Below are 21,266 nucleotides of genomic sequence, written 5' to 3'. Positions count from 1 at the left end.
AATGCCTGTACATGATGAAGAATCCCGTTCAAATTAGGCTACTTGGTTCATAAAGTTAGGTGTGTTTGTGTCCTTACTGATATGGAAATGCAGCCTTATATGAAGTTTTAATGGATTTCTTCACTTGCTTTTTCCAGACGCTGGCAGCTCTTTTGTAGGGAAAAGGCTGAACTTTCTTGGTGGAGCCACTTCAGGGGAGGGTTTTGGAGCACAGCTACACAAGCTTGTCCCAGCAACAGATGGGAGTGGGGCTGGTGGGACCCCCAACCTGACCCTGCTCTCGGTGGAATGGGGACACGGAGCAAAAGCTGCAGCTGGAGCTCTGTGAACTTTTCTGTCTGGAAAGAAAATTTCTAACCTCTGCCACGGTTTATTGAGCATCCGCCATGCCGATACAGTGCTTTATTGGTCCTACAAACAGAATCTCTGGAGGAATAGAGTTAAAAACTACTGCTGTTTTGGGGAAGTATTAAAATCTAAGTGGTTTTGCCAAACCAGTTTACAGCATGACTCTGCAAACGCCTGCGTCATTACCACGAAGGTGGCAGTAAACTGTAGCTTATCCATAGGAATGAACCTAGAATAGGTAAGGGTGGGCCGTGAACTACATCTGTGAGCTTTGCTGTCAGACAAAATCTGCGCAGACCACAGTGGGCCGACCAAGAGCTGCGCCAGCCTGACACCAGCCTTTTGGAGGTGAGGATCGCGTTTCTCATCCTGCCTCGGCTGCTCGGGTTTGTCCGTGCACCAAACAGACATAGGCGGTGACATGACCGGTGTCGTGTGCTTACGGATTCGTTTGGGCAGGTCTTCCTTAATAACTTCCTATATGATTCTTGTTTATAAATTTATAGTCAAGCGAATTTACAAGCTGGTATGAAAACCTTTTTAATGCCCTTTACTAGGTATCGGTGGTCTACAGCAAATCGCGGTCCTGGCGAGCACAACTAGACTGCTTCTGAGGCTGAGGAACGCAAGCTTTCTGTTACGTTGTCTTGTTTTTATATGTTGGTTGGAAATTTTTCATCTGCTGGAAAATGATATTTTAGGGAGTGTGTTAATTTTGGGAAATCTCTTCAGTTTGCGAAGAATACTTAAAGTTGCATACCTTTGGATTTTGCTGTTGTAAATCAGGCTTTTATATGGTGACTTTTCTTATTGTCACCATATTCTACACTGAGAAGTATCCTCTGGTTAATCTAAAAAGAAAATCCTGCTAACACTTTAATAAATCCCTTAAACTTTACAAGAATGTATTGATGCTCACTAGGTAGCATGGCTTGAAGTTAGAATTTATAGTCTGTTCACATCTTTTTGGAATGACTCCAGAAATAAAGTGTGTCATTCCTATTTAGTGTAATACATATCTATATATCAGCAGATATAGCTGTTGGTTTAGTCAAGCCCTAATTGTTAAAGAAAATCACTTTTAACTGTGATCCTTGAGTATTTTTAGAAGAGCTGAGTGAAGCTGTTTCTCAGTTGAACCATTTTCTTGTATTCCATGTTCCTCATAAGAAATATATTATCATTCAATTGAAGTCAATTCAGGTTCTCTGGAAATCATCCAGCCTTCAGGAAAGAAAAATATTAGTGTGTGCGCTGAGGGAAAGGGTTTCGCTTTATTTCAGAATTTTCCTGTCGTGTTTAGCAACTAAGCCATTTTCAGATGCATTAAGGCTCTGCGAAACTGATTTTCGGGGCTGACAGTTTTCTAGTCTTGGGTTAAGCAAAAAGATTTAAATTTAAAGTTTCCAGTTTTTTTGTTGTTTTAAATAGCTAGGGATATGTACATTTGTTCAGTTATAATTTGAGTGCCATGCATGTTTCAGGAGAACAGAAAAATGAAGCGTTTAAAATGATGATGATGACAAGGGTAGCGTTTTTTAGCCAGTCATTTGTTTCTGTGTCTGAAATGTTTTGCTGCCAGTTTAAATGTTGAAATTTATGGAAGTAGCCTTTGCTTGGAAGACTTAAACATTTGCAATGTGTTGTTTATTTGGTTTATGAAGTTTTGTGCTGTTTGAACGTTGTTTTTTATTTGAGCTATAAGTTTTGGCAAAACACATTCTAGCATATGTAGTCAGACATAAACAAGTTAGACACCACTAATGTTCTAGTCCTGAGGCTATATCAAAGTGTATAAGGTTAAAATTAAAACTGTCTGAATGTCCGTCTGTGTATCTGCGTCTTGGACATGTGTTCCGCTGAGACCTTCAGGAAGCTCATGTAAAAATTCTGTGCCTTCTATCATTAAAGCAGTGACTATCTAAAGTTATTATGACTTAAAACAATGTTGCTTCAGCATGCAATGAACTGGTTGAGGGGGGGCTTGCAGGTTTCTAGGCTTGGTTTATGGCTGGACACCAGCACTGTGTGTACAAACTGGACTGAGTTGGCTGTCCGTTCTCCAAAATGAGTGGGGCTTCCGTGATTTTGAACTGTTTAATGTGCTTCCCTCGGGAGGGCAGGGGTTTGGCAGAAGGCTGTCCTTTGGTAGTTGTGCGCTCTTCAAACGTTCCAAGTTGGATCATTTAGCAGTTGGTGAAGTCTGCAGAGTGGCCAGGGAAGGGTGGAGGTGAGGTGCCGTGGACAAGAGCCCCGAGATCAAGGACTCTTCTTTCAAGGCACGTGCAGGGAGCAGGTGGTGGGTCAGGCCGTTGGTGCCGCTGCTGCTCCAGCTGCCCCGAAGGTTTCCCGGAAGGACGGTCCAGATGGCCTCTGGGCTGGGTTGGCAGGAGAACAGGCTGGAGCCTTCCCCCAAACCGAGGGCCGAAGCAGTATGTGCTTCAGCACAGCACTTCTCCAGGATGTGGCCATGCTCCTGCATCTTGTTGAGACCTGCTCATACTTTGCTCCTCTCCTCTGATTTACCTGCCAAAGGTGGTATTTTTCTTGCACTTGTCCAGAGTGCTGCTTTCAGTGTTGGTTCTGAACCCAATGCTGTCTTTGCTCCCCATCATTGCAATCAGAGCTGCAGTTTAGATTTTTTTTTTAATTAACATTGACACATTTCAGATTATTTTCTTAAAGACTTTGTTTAGACTTTTAACATCTTAAAACCATCTGACTGAAAACCTCAGCTAGTTTTGTTTGGAATTAATTCTTCCTCAGGCAGAAGTCAGACCTGAAATGTATTCCTCTGAAGTTTGTGAAGGAAGAGCTCTCTGGTAGCATTTCTGAGCTGTTGAGATTAGTTCTGAATTTCCAGATAATGTAATTGCCTTTTTTAAAAGAGCTCCCCCCACCCCTCTTCAGCAAGCTCTAAAGTATTCTTTGTGTGAATGTATTATATGATCTCTAATTATATGATCACATACCATTCCACAAATACAATACAATAGCATAAAATTATTTCTAGGATCTTGTAGAGGTCTATTCAGTAGACTACCTTAAACCCTGATCATGCAAGTTGTTTTGTGTAAATCAACTCCTTCGCCTCCCAGAAGCTGTGTTTACTGTAGCTCTGCCTTTAAGGCTGGGCTCAGAGCTCGTTATAGAATCAGAGCTTGGGATGTCAGTTTTGAAAGTTGTCATTTAACTGCTCTTATACAGCGTATGCATATTAAGTAGGATAGCAGAATAACAGTGAAATTGCTCACCTAGGTCTGCAGATGAATTACCATAATTAACCGCTTCTTCCCATGAATTGCACCTAACGAGGGCTGTGCTGTTGGCTGAAAATAAATTGCATAATGTGTTGCTGTTGACTAAATTATTTACATATCTTAGAGAGAAGATGGTACAGAAATTCTGTGAAATAAGTGCTGGACTATTATGGAAATGCAGTTGTGGGGGGGAAGAATTATAGAGAGAAGGTGGTGTAGCCTGCCTTCTCCTGGGTCACTGAAGAGTACCGTATTGTGTTTGTAATGTAGTGTGTGACTTCATGGTTACATGTTTATCGCATTGCATAAAGTATATGTGGAGAAAGCAGAGTTAGATCTGTGCATACAGCCTTGGGCCTGCTCTTTAGAAGAGAGTATCTGTCTGGTTATAAATTGCTAAAAATTACATCTTTTCTATTTTATTTATTTATTATTTTTTTTCCCTGCCTAACTGTGGTCCTAAAATATGGTAACAGAAAAGCAAAATGTGGGTTAGGAAAAGAAATTGTAAACAGAACTGGACAATATTTGAAATGTTTGCTGTTCTGTGTTTACTTGTGAACCATCCTTTGTTTGACTCCTCTGTGTTGTCAAGTGGTTCAGGATTTTTAGGCTATATTCATGGCCTATTTTTCTGAACTTCTTATTTAGCCAAGAAGTATTTTAAAAGCACAGTATTTGGATCTGGTATCCTGTTTTTATCATGTGAAATTCTGTAAGGCCTTATTTATTGATACTTATTATAAAAGGTGGTTCCACTATATAGAGATTATGTATACTAATTTACTAGAAGAATCACACAATAAATTCATGTGTGAGCCACTCCGTGTATAAGCATTCGACAAATAACTGCAAGTGACTGAAGACGGGCTGAACCAGAGGTTGGCGATTTGTGTTAGAATTTTCCAAATAAGACTTGTCACAACTTATGTTTTCTGGGGGTAAAAGCCAGTCTGGAGTGGTAGTTCTTGATTCCTGCTCTTTTTGGGTTTGCTTTGGTCTGGGACTTTGATATAGGCCCAATCTTGGCAAACATTGACAAAATGTCTTGACAAAATGAATTGACAAAATACTATTTGTTCCCTGCTGGTTTAAGTGGAGAATGTGGGGATCTCCTGGGCGGGGGGGTGTCCATCCCCCTGCCCCGGTGCTGTCCTGGTGAGAAGTTGAGCGCTTGAGGGCATGGCCCTCACAGAAATTCAGCTGCTTACGTGATTGCTTCGGGTTATGATCCCAAAGGGAATGTGGTTGCGATGGGGAAAAGCTCTGAAAAAAACCACTAAGCCGGGGCAATTGGATCACTTCTTTTTCTTTTTAAAAGTAGGCTGAAATATTTCGTGATAAGGCTTGCGTTGAAGACTCCATGCCAAATTAGTTGGAACACGTTAGCTGTTGTGATAACAACAGCAAGGAAAACTATGAAGTTGGGGTTTTTTACCTGTTAAAAAGTTTTATTGAAAAGCTTTATTTGCTGAAGTTTGTCAAAGATGTGACCTTTGTGTAGGGCTGGTGTTATTTTATTTTTTCTGTTTTCTTTGCATTGGGTGAGGCTATTCTGTAATATGTAAGTCTGACATAGACCACCTTAATTTTTGCATTTCTGATGCAATAGAACATTCAGGCTAGTGAATCACTTACTGTAAAGGGTTTGTGTGTAATATTAAGCTATAAATAACAAAATAGCACTAATTGGTACACAAGCAAAAGTGTAAAGATAGCAGAATAAGATTTGAAATGAAAGATGTTAATGTTCATCTAACATTTATGATATGAAAATTATGACAAAACATTTTGTAATTAAGATGAAAGGTTTGATATTATTAAACATTGGCTGGTATAATAAGGAACTCTAACTTAATACATTGCTTACCTAGATGGACACTTTCCATTCATTTTCTCCAAAATTTCAGAATTTCATAGTGGTGAGTGATTAACGCAACTGTGAATAGGTCTTGTGCAAAAAATACCACAGAGGAAAAGATTAGTTGATATTTAAAAAAAAAAAAAAATTTTCTTTTTTGTCTGCTATGTTTAAACTTTTAGAGAACAGTCCAAATTTAATTTATGGAAACAAATTGGGAATTTCCGTGGAAAAGTTGTGAGATTGGAGTGGACAGGGAATCTGATTATGGTCAGTATAGTCCTTGGCACATGCAGTTAATCCTGCAGGCGCTGCTGAAGGATGGAGCCTTTTCTGCTGTCCTCCTGTTGTTGTTTGTCACTGAACTTCTGAGCTGTTGTTTAGGGGTGAAGGATGATCAGAAAGGACCTTGGAAACACTCTGCCAGAATCTGAAACCTGAGCTGGGCTGTTGCGAATGCATATTTCCTTTTTGAGAACTAGGAGAGGAGACTAGAGTCCAAAGAGTATCGAAGGAGGAGAGGAATTGCATTAATTTGGTTTATTTCTCTTATCTTTCAAAGCATATCTTGAAGCATGTAAGTCTGTGAATGCTCTGAGCACGAGTTGTGTGAATGCATTAAGCTCAGTGCTCTGTCTTGACATGGTAGGGACTTCATCAGCTTCCTATTTCTGTTTATAACAACAATTTTACGATCACGAGTGTGTTACAGCATAGTGGCACCTGATGTGTTGCTGCTTATTGCCCGTGGGACAGGGGTCCACCAGTGTTCTGGTCACGCTGTGGGGCTTAGTGGGTGTGTGGTTTTACCTTCAGTTACAAAATGAGACAGTAGATGAATGGATAGAGAGAGAGGAATGTGTGCGTGGAAGTACTGGTGTTACATTGTTCGTGAAGAGGAATGGTCGTTTCATTAACCTGTAGCGTAACTGTCTTCTAATTTGTTTGGTTTTTTGGCTGGTTGGGTGGAGATTTTTGTACGTCACAGAAAAGCTTTGAGAGAGGCCTCAAAGGGAAGAAGCAAAAAAATTTTGTGAAAAGCCCTGGGGCAGTGAGAAGTTACTAAGCAGCATGAGTAGAAGGGGCAAGGCTTTACGTTTAGGGTATAATTATGGGTATGGAACAGTTGTAAATCTGCAGGTGAGAAAATACTCTGCTTTGCATCATAGGCTGTCTAAGTCCCAGCTGAGCAAGGATGGAATTTGTCTTGGCTAACATCTGTTCCTTTCTGGAATAAGTGGCTTTGGAGGAAGGCATGAAATTTGAGTATGATTTCTGTTTACCTCAATCTATCTCTTTCTTTGTATTTTCCAAACATATTTTACTAGATTCAAAAATGCAGGCTATCTGCGCAGGCTGCTGGCTCCTTACATAAGTAATCATATGATAAATACAATTAGATTGAACTTCAGCAATACTGAAATCACTTCCATAGGAAGTTGGCTGCCTGCCCGGACATCTGACGTCATCTCAGAACCACACACTCGGTCTTGGACAAATGTCTTTGGCACAGCCCTGTGAAAGTCACTGTGGTTGGGATCTGGATGGAAATAAGCTTGAAAGTCTGGGCGCTTACACCTAAAATGCCGTCCCAGGCGTCTCCCTCCCCTTAGATACCTTTCCACGTATGTCTGAGCAGCCCTGCTCTCCGCAGGCACAGGGAGCATACACCAATCCTTGGCCATTAAACATTCCTTCATATATAACGAGAAGTTTCCATTCAGCTTGCCAAACTCTTGGTATGTGGTGTGATAATACAGGAGAAGGGCTCAGTTGTGGCCGACGTAATTCTTGGTAAACAGAGGCAAGGAATGATGTCTCATTAAAAAATGTAGTGTGGCAATACAAAAATTGTGTTTATTGCTGGTTCTGGAGTTGTATAAATATAGATGCTAGACATCTGCTGAGTATTGCTTTAGTAGAAATACTGAAATCACTTTTACTCAAGTTAATAAATCCCAGAACTAGGAGGGAAAGCGGTGGATTGGTGGGTAGAAGCAAAGTGAGTGAAATGCGCAGTGGGAGTGAAATGATGGGAGGGTTTTTTGAACATATTTTTGCAAGGAGGATAATTGCATAACTATTCAATGTTTTAGGATTCTATCTACTTGTGCTTGTTGAAAGGGCATGACAGAATAAGCATGACTGCTGAAATCCTTGCATCTGGCCTATAATTACACTTTAGGTGCTGAGCGTGTGTTGGACTGGCAGTAGTGAGAGCTGCGTCTGCATCTCAATAAAAATCTCCAAAGAAAAAAGTGCTCTTTTTGTGTAGTATACTTCTGAGCTACAAAGGAGCTGAGTCATAGTCTAGATTTAAATCCAAAAGTAAAAGAGTAGTTTATTACCTGTCTATGTTGTCAAGCTGTTAAACATGAGCAAATAAAGTCCCAATATATTGAAGAATGTTATGAATCTACTTTCACTGGAAAATATAGACAGAAATCTCTCCCATTAAAATCGGTCACTGGTGGCCTAAACAAGGTAATAGTGTCCCCTCCGTGACCTGTTCTTGCAGGATCGATCATTTTACCAATGGAAGCAAGGGAAAAATAGAAGGCACAAGTGTGACATAGTGTAGTTCCACAAACAGATGCCAATATTCCTCTTTTTGTTGTCAAAGTTGGTTGAAATTAAGAGAAACTTAGGGATTATATCAGGTATACTTCAGACTGGTGTGATAGAGTTCTTGTCACTGCTTTGTGTTTTATGGTGTTTTATTGTGTGAGTGGATTTTTTGGTGCGTGGGGTTTTTTGTTTTTTACTGTAAGATATACCGCTCTTTTTCTTTATGTTTTCACACCTCTTGTGCTCAGTTTACACTGCTAGATGTTTATCTGCTGTATTTGTCTCTTGAAATTTGCAAGTTATTCTGTTGACCACCACCTATCTCTCATGCACTAGTATTCAGGATTTTTTTGCTTGGTTAATGAAATAATGCTGCACTGTTTTCCATTCAAACTCCTCCTTACTGTCTGAGGAAAATTGGTTTTGATGGTAGTAATGTCAACACCTGTCCCTTCCCCTCTCACATGTTGTCTTTCCACAATAAAAAAAAACTCCAAACATTCTTCATCCATTTCCAGTTTAACAACCAGCTCACCCAACCCGTTCAACTTTATCCAAGTCTAATAGCAAACCAGTTTCTACATTCTGACCCTACTGTTGGTATGTTTGTTTGTTTGTTTCTTTTTTTTTTTTTTAAACTTATCATTAGATGTTTTATAATAAAAATTGTTTGTGAACAGCTCAAGCAGGAAGAGCAGGGCAAGAATTTTTTTGATTGCTGAATAGTTCTAGCCTGACACTTTTTTTTTTTTCCCCAAAAGACACGTTTTTACAATGTGTATGTTGAGGTGGAAAAATTGTAACATTTTGAATGCCCTCCAAATAGCCAGAGAACTGGGTGACTTGGTGGATGCAGGCGGGATGCGTGTTTGATGTTCTGTGGACACAGAGGCTAATTGGTGTGTGTAAATGAAACAGTTGCATTCTGTTTAATTTGAAAGGTGGAAATTATTCTAGCATTTAGTGAACCAGTATGATTACTGGAATGAGGGTGGTATGGGAAGACTGATGGAATTAATTATTTATGGGGTAATTTTTATTTTGTGGTTCAGTATATTGACTTACAATTAATTCACAGCAAGGTTCCTATAAAATCGGTTTGTGTGAAATACTATTTAACTTTTAATAAAATGTCCCAACTGCTATGATCGGCATGCAAATAGTTGAAATAAATTATATGCAAATAATTATTTAAATAATATGGAACTGTAAGCGTGATGTAATGGAAACCCCTGGGCTCTCGTCGCTATGCCCGAGCAGAGACCTCAGGAGGGTGGCTTTCAGCTGCGTTTGCCCGTGTCCTGCGTTCGCTCTTGGTGCAAAGTTTAGTGGCAACTTGGGTCAAGCAACCAGGACAACCCTGTGTGTTAGAAACGTGACCCTAATTGTCTTTCTAGTAATGCCACTGTAAGGATTTTAGAAATACCGAGAGAATGCTGTTCTCCTTGCTGCCGAGGTTTGAGATCTGTCTCTCTGCTGGGTCAGAAAGCTGATTGACTCCTCCTGGGTGTCGGGCAGGGCTGCAGCTCTGATCGCCCGTGCTCAGCGAGGAAGAATCCAAAATCAGGGCGTCACGGTGGGGTTTGAGTTATATAGTGAACTCTTGCTTGGATTTTGATACACAGAGGAGTAAGGAAGGCTCTTTAGGACCCTGGTCGTAGGCCAGACATTAAACTGTATCCAGATCTTTGTCCTTCTCGGGTATCTCCAGGTCCAGTTTCCTTGCATCGCTATATTCTCTGAAGCTCAAAATGATGCCTTTTCTTCAACTGACATTAACCATCTTACATGTATTGAAGTGTAGATCTGACTGTGACGCAGAAGAATTGATCTTTTAAAATCAGACTCCGTTTCTTAGGAAACTAAGGGGCTCCCAGAGGAGAAAGGACTTCTGTTTTCATTTATTGCTCCTGGTGACGAGACATACTTCATAGCTTGAGAAGTCCTATCTTGTATTGACTTCCCCTGTGTCCGAGTTCATGCCGACAATGTGATTGGCTTTGATCTCAGCCCTTACTGGGAGAAAAATCTTATAGTGGTTTGGGTGGCCTGTGGACAGATCTGATAAGAGACAGTTTCTGATGTTTTGTAGCAGATCAGGCTGGAATTGACAGAAATACAAGTTGATGTAGATTTTAAGCACAGAGAGGATGGGTATCACATAAGGAAAAATAGCTCACAGAAGAATTGAATTTGGTTTGGGAATGGCCCTGGAGTGAGAAATTATTCAAGTAAAGGCTGTGAAGTTTGATCTTTTGGGAGTTATTGCTGGAGGATATGTGAAACACTTTACTTTCATTGAACTAAACAGTATTTGAGTGTTTTCTTACTCATACCTTATCTCTACACCACAATTGAAGGAAATTACTTTTTGTCCTTTTGGATCGCAGTGGGTGTGTCTGTTTAATAGCCAGTGTTGGGGTGTTTTTAGTTGAGAATGAATGGTCTGGGACTTAAATAACGCCCACTGCACGAGTTTCAAAGTAGAAAGGGAAAGGTGTGTTCTCAGCACGTGTTTGATCACAGTGGACTCAGTTGAGAAGAATATTTAATGGTTCCATTGAAAACTGTTGAGAGCTAGGGGAATGTTTACTTTAATTCACCGCATCAATTCCTAGGTGACATTGGGTGACACGGGTATGCAGGATACATTGTCGTTTCAATGTTAGGAGTGAACTAGTGGATTTTTGAAGAGTGATCTTCCCCATCTGAGAGGCAGTGTGTAAGTTTGGTTGCCTGTTTGTCAGAATTTTGGACAATCTGTAAGACAAATTTGCTCTTGTAGAGGAGTCTATTTCTGGAGTGTGTTCTGGAGACAGTAAGTTGGGGTGGCAGTTTTTGTTTGATATTTTGGAGGCTTTCTCGGTGTTCTCATCCTTGTTGAGCTGGACAAAACAATCAAATTTCAAGGCAAGAAATGTAATCCTATTTGGGAGCTCGTGCATTGCATTATTCAACAGCAGCCTCCAACCAATTAAATGATAGTATTAATGATTGCAGTACCACGCTTCAGTTTATTCGAGATGAAAATAAGTGTGCGTGTGTTTGTGAGAGAGAATTTCTGATGCTTTGTATTTGATACCTATATTCATCATAGCGTATTTTTTAATTTATATTTCTAGTTTCAGAAATAGGCACATTACAGTTGTGAACCTTCACAGCACACGTGGCCAGAGTTGTACTTCAGTGCCAAGGCAGGTGGCTTTCGGTGTTCTTCTACTAGAAAGTGGGGAAAAAGATGCGTGGAAGTCAGTGCAGATTCAGAGCCTGCAACGTGATCTTGCGTTATCCTGCTTACCTGCCATAGCAGTTTGGGCTCCTGTTCGTTAGAGTGTTCCTTTATTTATTATTGCATTTAGGAAATGCATTTTTTTTTATCGTGCTAGTGAAAGCAAAATCTCAGGAGGCTGTTCTGAATGGTAGCAGTTATTTGTGCAAAATTCAGAAGGAAATTTACCTTCTTTTCTCAATGAGCAAGAACGTAAGAATTCAATACTGATTGAGACCAGATTTCTCCTCCTATATTGTCATCTTGTTATTTATAATTTTCAGTTATGGCCTGGGGGCGGGGGGAGGTGTCAGTTTACCCAAAGAATTAAAAGAAGAGTAGTAGGTGGAGAAGTGTGGTAACCGAGAGACACACCGAATGTTTGAACTGTGCAGCCCAGCACACAAAACGTGCTTGTGTGGAGGGGACTGAATTAGTTTTCCTTGCTTGTGACTCCTGGTTCCGGGCTGTCATACGCAGCAGCGCGTGGTTGTGTGCGGGGCAGGACATGTTCTTGATCAGTGATGAGTTTCTGTTGTGTTTCATTGAGCTGTGTACCTGGAAATGACAAGCTTTGAGTGGCGGCAGGAGATTTTGATATTTTTTCTAGTTGTCCTGAGCAGCAGCTGTAGACAGCTGTACAGTTTCAGAGGGCAGGTATTTTAAGAACTCCAAATCTCTATATGCCAGTTCAAGCTTCCTGCAACAGTTGCCCTTAGTACATGGCCAAATTGGAAACGACAGTCCCCTCTGCAATCTCTCTGGTTTTTAGTCTGATATGAAGACTAGATAAGTTACCTAAACTACCTAAAAACCCAAACAAAACCATACACAGGCTAGGGTTCTATGTTTGTGCTAATGGATGAGTCAGCAGTGTGCTTTTAACTATCTTATTTCCAGGAAATCAGCAATGGCATGACATGACCGACAAGCTGCCTTTGGAGGAGAGGTAGTGTCTGATCAAACCTGGCGTATGCCAGATCACAGCTGCTCCTTTGGGGCTTTTTTTCTGCAAATTCAATCTGGCAACATAATTTTGTACCAGCTCCTCACTTTTTGTGTGACGGTTTGCTGTGGTGTTTCACGTTCAGCTGAATGAGCCCTTGACCTGGTTCAGCTGGAATCCTCAGTGTGGTTGCAAAGAGAATGGGAAAAAGGTTCATGTTTGTGGCAAAAAACCCCCTTGCAATACAGGGAACAGTATTTGTCATTGTAAGAATTTCAGATTGTTGCAGCACGAAGTGTGATGAGAAACAGTCCCTGGTAGCCAGTATTGGAATAAGACATCATGTATCTCTACTGTCCTTCTCAAGCCATTCAGTCTTCAGATATAAAAGGAAAAAGCATGTTGAAGTTCGTCCTTGCAGTCCTTCTATGGTGGACAAATCTACAGCTCTGGATTTGATGTATTATTCATGAGGATGCTGGGTGAGATGTATTTTACAGCCACAACCATGGGTCACGTACAATAGATGTAGTTCCTTTGTGTTTTTAGCATGGTGGTAGCTCCTGGATCCATACTCTAAGACTCCAGGCTCCTGTGGATTTATCTGGTGTCCTCTGAAACTTCACAACATCTGAAACAACTCCCATTAAACTTGAGGATAAGTGAGAAGAGAGTTTGCTTAACATAGAAACTAACTCCGTGATGTTTTCTGGATGTGAACTTCTGACACAGGAGTGAGCAGTTAAGGTAATTTTAAAGAAATGAAAGTTATTTTGTGTGAATGGCGGACTCTTACATCTCTGTATGATTTGCTGGTTGGTTCCCCTGTTGGCAGTTCACAATCTGTCCTTCAGGCTCGCACTTAATGGGCGAGTGTTCCCAGCATTTTCTCCTAACTACCACAGCTGCTTGTTTGCTCCTGCGTGGCCTGTGGCACTTCTAGGTACGCCTCTGGAGCGAGGAAATGGGTAGTCATTAAACTAGAGGAAACTTGAAAATAGTTTGCTTCAGGCAGCTTATTGCAAGGTTGTTTAATATTATTTTTTTTCTGAATAGCAGAACAAAGCTGCAAGAGTACAAAAGTTTTAAAGGCTTTTTTCTCACTGCCGTTACTTGGTTGTTTCTTTTTTTATTATTCCCCCTGCCCCCCACGTTACATTATGCAATTTTTGGCCTGTTATCTTACCATAGATACTGCCTTAGTGAAGACGAAAATAGTAACCTGAGTAATACCATATGCCAGGGATGGCACAGACACATACCTTCACTGGGTCAGTATCTCAAGCTCCTGCTCTCCTGTTCAGCAGTGGGATAGGTGATACGTCCACCTCTCCTCTGTGCCCATCTACTGATTCCCATGTGGCAACGTTCGGTGATATTAGAGGTGAGGAGCGACTGGTTGTAAGGTGGAACCCAGCTGCCTGGGGTTGCAACACTTGGCCTGCGAGGGACAAGAAAGTGGCACCAGCCCAGGAGAAAAAGCAGGGAGGTATCGGGCATTCAGAGTGGCAAGGCTTGAGGACAAGGGGATGGCAGCAAAGGCCTGGGAGGAAAAATGGCTGGAAAGTGTCAAGGCAGTAGACAGAGGTGGCAGAGGGTGAGTAGCTGGCAGAAGAGAAACTTGTTTCAAAATGACTGGGACCATTTGGTTTATGTTAACACATTCTCCTTCGCAGTTCGGGAGGAGTGCAAATAAACTAGGTCATCTCATGCAAGCCTTGTTAAGAGAAACATGAAAAGATAGCTAAGTGTAGTAAGAGAAACTATGGGGAACCTCAAAGATAAAATGGTTTGAATGATTTCATAATTTTCAAAATGATTGTTTTCATTGGATGTGCAATGTTAACTTAGTGAGGCAGCGTGGATTTTATTTTCCCTAATGCTATAGTTAATTATTATAGAATATCTTGCTTCTTTTGGAGACTGAAAAATAACAGTGGTCGAGTGTGGCTAGGGCTTTGGAATATCTGTGACTCAGTAAGCAGGAGTTATTAAACAGATGTGAGGCATCTCAGAAAAGGATATAAAATTATTTAACCATAGAGTAGTGAAACCATAAAACCTTTCAGTGTGTTTACCAAAGTTCTTACAGGTTTATGCTTAAAGGAAAGAAAACCAGTTCTAGAGAATCTCATTAACTTGTGTCTCGGTCAGCTTCAAATCTGTACCGAAAATGGATTTCCTGACCTAAAAATATTAGGTTGTTACTGCTGTGCTGTGTGTATCATGGGGAGGTTGCTCGTCTAGTGGATTAATGGAGACATGCATGTTGGACTTCCTTACGCAGCTATTCCCTTTTGCTGCCTGTAGCAGGAACGTGATCACTTTTTTCCTGCTCTTGCAGAACAAGGAGTTGGACCAGGAGGCAGATTAGGCTCTAACAACAGTTGCATTAGAGCTGCTGCCGATGTGAGTGGGAACCAGGTCTGTGGCTTCCCTGCAGGTTTCTGGTTCGTCACAGCTACCTCGTCATCCTCAGCAAAGTGCAACCCTTGAGAGAAAATTATTTTTTCACGGCAATAAGACAAGGTGTGGAGACTGAATAACCATAACAGCCAAGGGAGGATTTGACCATCTTCAGTATCCCTCGCTGTCCTTTCCCTTCTGCTGCCATGGGCAATACGGAGCCTCTCTCTTTTCCTGGCAGCAGGAATTAGTAGTGCTGACACCTTTCTTTGTACACTGGACTCAGCATCTTATGTCCCTGAGGCAGAAGAGTTCCAGAAGCGTGTCCTGCTAACGGGAAGACAAGCTTGTGTCCTTTTACGTCTTTGCTTGAATCTTTGTGAAATGTCTGCTGGGATTCACAAGTAAGGTCATCTCTGCAGTCAGAGTCAGCAGTGGGAGAGTTTCATCAAACAGACGATTAGTCTCCGGTTTGGGTGAGGGGAACCCAGCAACAACTGAGGTGGTGGGAGAGGTTTGTAAAATCAGGAGTATTACGGTGAAGGCAATCAGAGAGTGATTGTTGTAACTCTAATGTAAAAACGGAAGGCATCAAATAAAACTAGGAAGTTATGTCCAAAATAAACACAATAAGGTACTTTTTCCTAAAATATTCCTGCAGAATTATTTGCCTCGGAACATAGTAATTCTCGAACTTTATGTGAATTCAGAAAGCTGTTATATATATTCACGGAAGAAAAATTCACCTGGAGCTACTGAACACACAGTTTTTGTAGCTAACGTGGAAGAGGAGACTTCTAAAAAGGGATTCAAAGGGGGCTTGTGAATTTGGGAGCACCTCTCGTAATGAGCACTATGTGAGAAAGCATGCTGATGCTCATTTGAAAATATATCAAGTGCATCATTAGCCCTCTGGAGGTAGCTGACGTTAGCTCTTTGGTACCAAATCTGTGATAAGCAAAGAGCAAAGACCCTTCTTGGTTATTAAAAGAGAAGCCTGGTAAGTGTGTTATGTTTGAGGTATTAGAAAGGGAAGCTGGTGAAGGAGTACAGAGAGATGTGGCAAGACAAAAGACAATGATCTTTTCAGAAGGATCCTAAGTGGATCCGAGAGGGGTAAAAACTTGCTTTTGCCAGGGCCAGCATAGGCTGAGGCATGAGATAATGAAAGTCTGGATCAGAACTTCAGTTGGATGGATGGATGGAATAGGCCACGTTTTAGAAGTGCTACGCAGAAAGAATCGCACAATTTAGATATAACCTAGTTAAATCTATAGTCTATTTAAAGGCCTATAGACCACTTAAAAAGTGTGGGTTTTTTAATGAGTGGCACTGACGTTTTTCATCTTGTGTGTGTATGTACTTGAGCATTTTGAAGATGTACAATCACAGTCTCTAAGTCTACAAAAACATTTTCAAAATAAGAATACCTTTATTTTTTATTACTCTTTGCTTAAAGTATAAGGAACCCTGGAATGTACACTGAGACTTCAAGAAGTATAATGGTCTTGCCTTTCTTCATGATTATTTAGGTAGATGTTCTGATGGTGCAGGTTTAGTTAAGAGGATTTCTATTGAAGACCAATGGAAATTGAATGATGGGCTATGTCAGCTTTTCAGCTAATATTCCAAATATATGCTTTAGTTAACCTTTTTTTCTTCCAAAGTGATAATTATATGAGAGTGTGTTGTGATCTGCCAGGTATTGCTCAGGTACATGTCATAGGTTATTTTTTGAAACCTTAATTTGTGAATGTTTATAATGTTTTTTAATTTTTTATGTTAGGAGATAGAGTTTTACTGTGGGAAGAAATTTTACGCTAAACAGATATATAGCTAAAGAGAAAAGAGAGGAATTTTGCAGATATTTCAGAAGAACATTGTAAACATCGCCCTTCAAAACTAAATCTACTTTAACCTCAAGTTGCAGCTTAAACCTTAGTTTTTAAGAGAATTCATTTTAACAATTATGAACTTGATTTTTATCTACATAAATGTTAGAAGCCTTGTGCTCATACAAGCATATTGAACTGACATATTTTAATTGTATGATGAATGTTATAACATATCTCGGAATATTAGCACGATGGGATGGGTTGAAGGTAGGGCTGCTGCTCAGGCTTGGGAAGACATTCACTTTAAAGTTTCTGGCCTCTTTTCCTTCCCTCCGGATGCTCACGGTTTAACCTCGAACTTTCTCTTTGTGCAGCTGCTGTTCTGTTTCCCGGCAGAAGATAACTTGGGGGGGACGTTGGTTGCAATGTGGGCACACGTGCTTAGCTTGCCTTGCATTTAAGGGAAATGAAGCAGGACTCTATGTCCTCAGTATGCTTTGTTTTTCATGCTTTCAAAATGTGCTTCTATATAAAATATTTAAGAGTGTGTGCATATATACATACATATAAAATAATGTGTTTATATGAACATGTTTCTTGGATAGATTGGCTTTGGTTTGGATTAGAAATAGCAATTATGTGTTCACAAATTGCCTATTACATATGCCCAGTATACAATTTTTTCAGTAAATTTGTAACAGTTTGCTCAGTTCCAAGTGTGTGTGAGCATGCACTCTCTCTCTAATGCATTCAGATTTTTGCATGTGGAAATAAATTAATTTGGTTTTGCGTGTTAAGTACTGTATTAATGAAAATTCAAATAGTGGCTTACAGTTATGGCACTTTGCAAATGCTTGATTTTTAATGTGCTTGATAAGGAATCAGAGTTAAATAAAAATTAAATGAACTTCTTCGGCAAATGAGCATAGATGCTCATTGCATTCACCATGTGGCACTTTTTCATGCACATAGTATTTACTTCTGCATTACTGTAGAATGTGCTTCTTAAAGTGCCAATCGTGGCTTAAACATAGGCAGAGGAATCACAATTTTAAGTTATTTTTCTGAAGGCTCTGCACTGGCTCTCTCTGAAGACAGAGTATGCATTTTGGAAACAAAAAAATCTACAACTAGCAGGACATGCCAGCATCCTGTTTTTACCAGGGCTACTTTATTTTCTAAAAGAACTGCTGAAATACTGTTATGAAGGTTTCAAAGTCAAAGACTCCAAAGGCAGCGAACAGACAGACTAAACCTCTGTGAGATAAGGCGGCCAGCGAGCACAATGGTGCTGCGAGGGCTCTTTGCCCTGGAGCAGCACCCTGGGCTTGTCCTCGCTGGACTGCGGTGGGTTCCCGGTCCCTCCGATGGCAGCCCTGTCCTCAAGTGTAGTGACCAGTTCCCCACAACTGGTGTCATCTGCAGACTGGATGAGAGTGCACTCGCTGTTCTTCTCCAGGTTGTTGATAGAGACACTGGATGGGCCAAGTCCCAGCACAGGTGGCTGTAGTAACCCACACGTCACTGGCCTCTGGGTCAGTAACTGAAGAACATGTTAACAATTGCCCCTGGAAACCAACCATCCAACCAGGTTTCTACCCATCTGGTGGTCTCTCATCCAGATGGCACCATCCCAGACTGGATATGTGAATGTTGTGGCAGGCGGTGTCGAGACTTGTCAAATGGGGGCAATAGCCTCTGCTGTTCTCCCTTGTTTTTTGAAGATGGCACAAGATCCGCCTTTCTGTGGTCATCGAGGAGCCCTCCATCTCCACGAGCCTTCTCACATGACGGTGGCCTTGCTGTGTCATTGGCCCCCTGCGCCCCTGGGCACGGCCCGTCTGGTCCATGGGTCAGGTTGTATGGAATAATCCCTGGTATCACCCTCAGCCTTATCTCCATCTGCTGTCGCTAAGCCATCCACCTCCTTCAGTAGCAGGCCCGCTTTTTCCCTCTTTAGCCTTGTACTATTATTTGCAGTGTTAAATGTCAAACTATTTACTAAGCATTTTCATGAAACGTTGATTTGAAAAGTTATAGTTTATCAGTAAAATGCAGCGCAGTTTGTGTTACACCCCAATTGTATGTGCGTTAAGTGTTCTCATAAGTCTAAACTGAATTTTGCAAATTTTTATTTAATTATAGGCCTACATTTTGGGATGTATTAAGCCACCCACTAAGTGTGAGGGTGTTCTATAGTAGATTGTTCCCGAATATCTACCAGTTGCTTTGGGAAAACTGGCTTCTCCTTGTTGTCAACCTCATGAAGTTTACAGGAAATGTTCCTACAAAAATGACAGCAGCTCTCCTTTGACTTCCCTGTCTTATCTGAAAATTTAATTTTAAAAACATAAAATCTAATGTTTAACTTCTTGTTAGAGATAAGTATAAATACTTTTTATTTAATATTTAAAGCAAGTGCATGAATGTTTTATTGTATTGATGTGTGCATATGTACACTGCATAGAAAAATACTCGGCGTATATTTGCGCTTAATTCATTTTACTATTATGGAAAAAGACCTTGTATTTCTAGCTAGAACAGAGTTTTACTGTAAACCTATTGCACCGTGTTCATTTGTATGGGTTGCTGCAGCTGGAATTTTTCAAATGCATATTGTGGTGGTCATGATAATCTGTTTACAGAGTGTAAAATTTCAGCTTGAATTATGATTGCTAAAATAATTGATCATCAGCATTTGTGCTTTGCATAAGAAGAAGAGTTCAGGAAAGCTGAATATTAAATAAACAGCATGTTGGATGAAGAGTATTCCTCTTTCCTCACAACTCATCGATGAAGCAAAAACTAAGAGAAGAACATGTATTCTTATTGCCAATTACTGTCCGAGGAGGATAATGATACAATCTTTATGACCTGCTAGAACTGCATGCTTAAAGTAAATTTCCCATTACATTCCTCTCCGTGTTCAAATACAGTCTTGACCAACAGATACATTGTGCTAAAAATAAAACTAGAAAGGTCTCTCGTACGTAGTTTCTGGTTATTAAATAACGCGCGCGCTCTCAGTCCCTACCCAGTGGCTCTTCTGGTTTTCCTGCGTGGACTCAGGGAGCTGGTATTATAGATGCAGGGGGTGAATGAACAAAATTAAAGTCATTTCCTTAGAATTTCTCACTGGTTTTGCAAACACGTAGAAACATATGGAGTTTCTGCTTGTTTTAAAACAATATTTACCCTGTATCTCAGGTACCTACAGTAGAGCATTCAAACATCAAACAGGATCTTCTTTCTATGGGAATTTTAAGTTCTGTAAGTAAAACTGTTACAGAAACCGTTTGGTTTCAGAGATACCTGCTTAATTTGTGGAAGTCAGTAGCGCGTTCAGTATGTTTGATCAGCTGGTGTTCTGGGAATGTAATGTTTCAGAGAGGCAACGGAAGGACTGTGCAGCATGAATGGGCAAGGGGGAGGATGGAGTAAACAGCTCTGGTCAGAGCGGAAAAGCCCGGTGAAACCTGGGCTTTGTTCTGACACGGTGCATTTCTGCTCTGAATAAAGAAGTGCTGCTGACTTGGGGCTGGAGCCATCAGCGGTGCAGTCACTGGAAATCTTTCAGAAGCTGATGCATCAGTCTCACAGAGGTGTTTACCTGTCGTGACTTTTTTTCCCCGGAGCGGTGTATCTGTGAAGCGCGAGTGATGGAGCTGCCGCAGAACCAACAGGTTGCAGGGGTTTGCATGCAGGACGGGGAATGCATCTATTAATGCATCTGGTGTGGCACAGGCAGGATGAATACAGGACATCCCCTGTTTTATTCCCTTTGGCATTCTCTACCATCTCTAGCACATCTGTTTGTGTGCCAAAATGATCAAATCGGTAATGATCACTTTCTTGGGTTTTTTATAGCTTTCCTTGTTTCTTTTCCATAAGGAGTCCTTCAGGGCTTCTAAAGATCTCATTTCTATTCTTGTGATAGCAGGTGTCTTTAATCTTTTCTCCGGTCTTGATTATTTTTTTCTGTGTTGTTTGCTTCTTCCTTTTGGCAATTACATCCTCAATTTGGGATTACTTTAAATTTGTATTGCTAAAATCAAAAGATAGTCAGTAACCTTCTTTCTGCATTTGCTGCTTTATTTTTGTGGGGCGACAAGCCCTCTGCCCTTTTGGCATACAAGTTGTCTGTATATGGTGATTTATGTTGTCTCTGAACTGCAAGATTTTTTTTTTTTTTTGGTAAATTATCCATGTTTGTTTGCAGTCAATCATTTTTGTTTAATAGCATTTTCTATTGCATGACATAGCAGTGTTCTAGGAGAGAAGGATTTGGTGCTCTAATGAGTTGTTTTCTTAGCTTTCCCAAGTGGTATCCCGTTCTTTGAGACAGTCCAGTTAGTGTCCTTGTGGTGTGCATGTACCTCAGGGTTTGGCAGATTCATTCTGCCTTGTTTGGAAATTTCTCAGGCAATGAACTGAATAAAAGTGAATCCGACAAGTCGATGGAGCCAGAGTGGCAATTAGATGCCAGTCCTGTCTTGCTGGATCCTTTTATGCACATTCCACTGAGGGACTCCAGTGTCTGAGCTCAGTTGCTTCACAGAGGGAATGACTTGGCAGAATGTGAATCCACGATGTCTCCAAGCCAGGAATGATCTGAGAGTTTGGTGCTACCATCTTGAAGATTTTTAAAGTTACTATAAGTAAAATCCTTCCAAAACTAGCAAAAGGGTTGTGCCCGCCGATCAAGGGGTACCGACCTCGCCCTTTGGCATCCCCAACCACTGATACTTAAAGCAAAGTGAACTTTTAGAATGCT

General features: G+C 40.8%; 1 protein-coding gene across 4 annotated transcripts in view; it reads left to right on the top strand.

Moving 5' to 3' along the window:
* The window catches only part of TBL1XR1 (TBL1X/Y related 1), a 115,812-nt gene that overhangs the window by 11,924 nt on the left and 82,622 nt on the right, over positions 1-21,266 (top strand). Inside the window, exon 1 of one of the 4 annotated variants that reach the window (XM_065640042.1) lies at positions 13,565-13,635. The exons of the other annotated variants lie outside the window; for them this stretch is intronic. The gene's annotated coding sequence lies outside the window, so the exon portion shown is untranslated. Of the gene's footprint in view, positions 1-13,564; positions 13,636-21,266 lie in introns of those variants that run through there. 4 annotated transcript variants of the gene reach the window in all.

This window comes from Caloenas nicobarica, chromosome 8 (assembly GCF_036013445.1).
Source record: "Caloenas nicobarica isolate bCalNic1 chromosome 8, bCalNic1.hap1, whole genome shotgun sequence".
In the NCBI taxonomy this organism is placed as follows: Eukaryota; Metazoa; Chordata; class Aves; order Columbiformes; family Columbidae; genus Caloenas; species Caloenas nicobarica.
The sequence above is the reverse complement of the archived record's forward strand: the minus strand, read 5'-3'. Positions and strand labels throughout refer to the sequence as shown.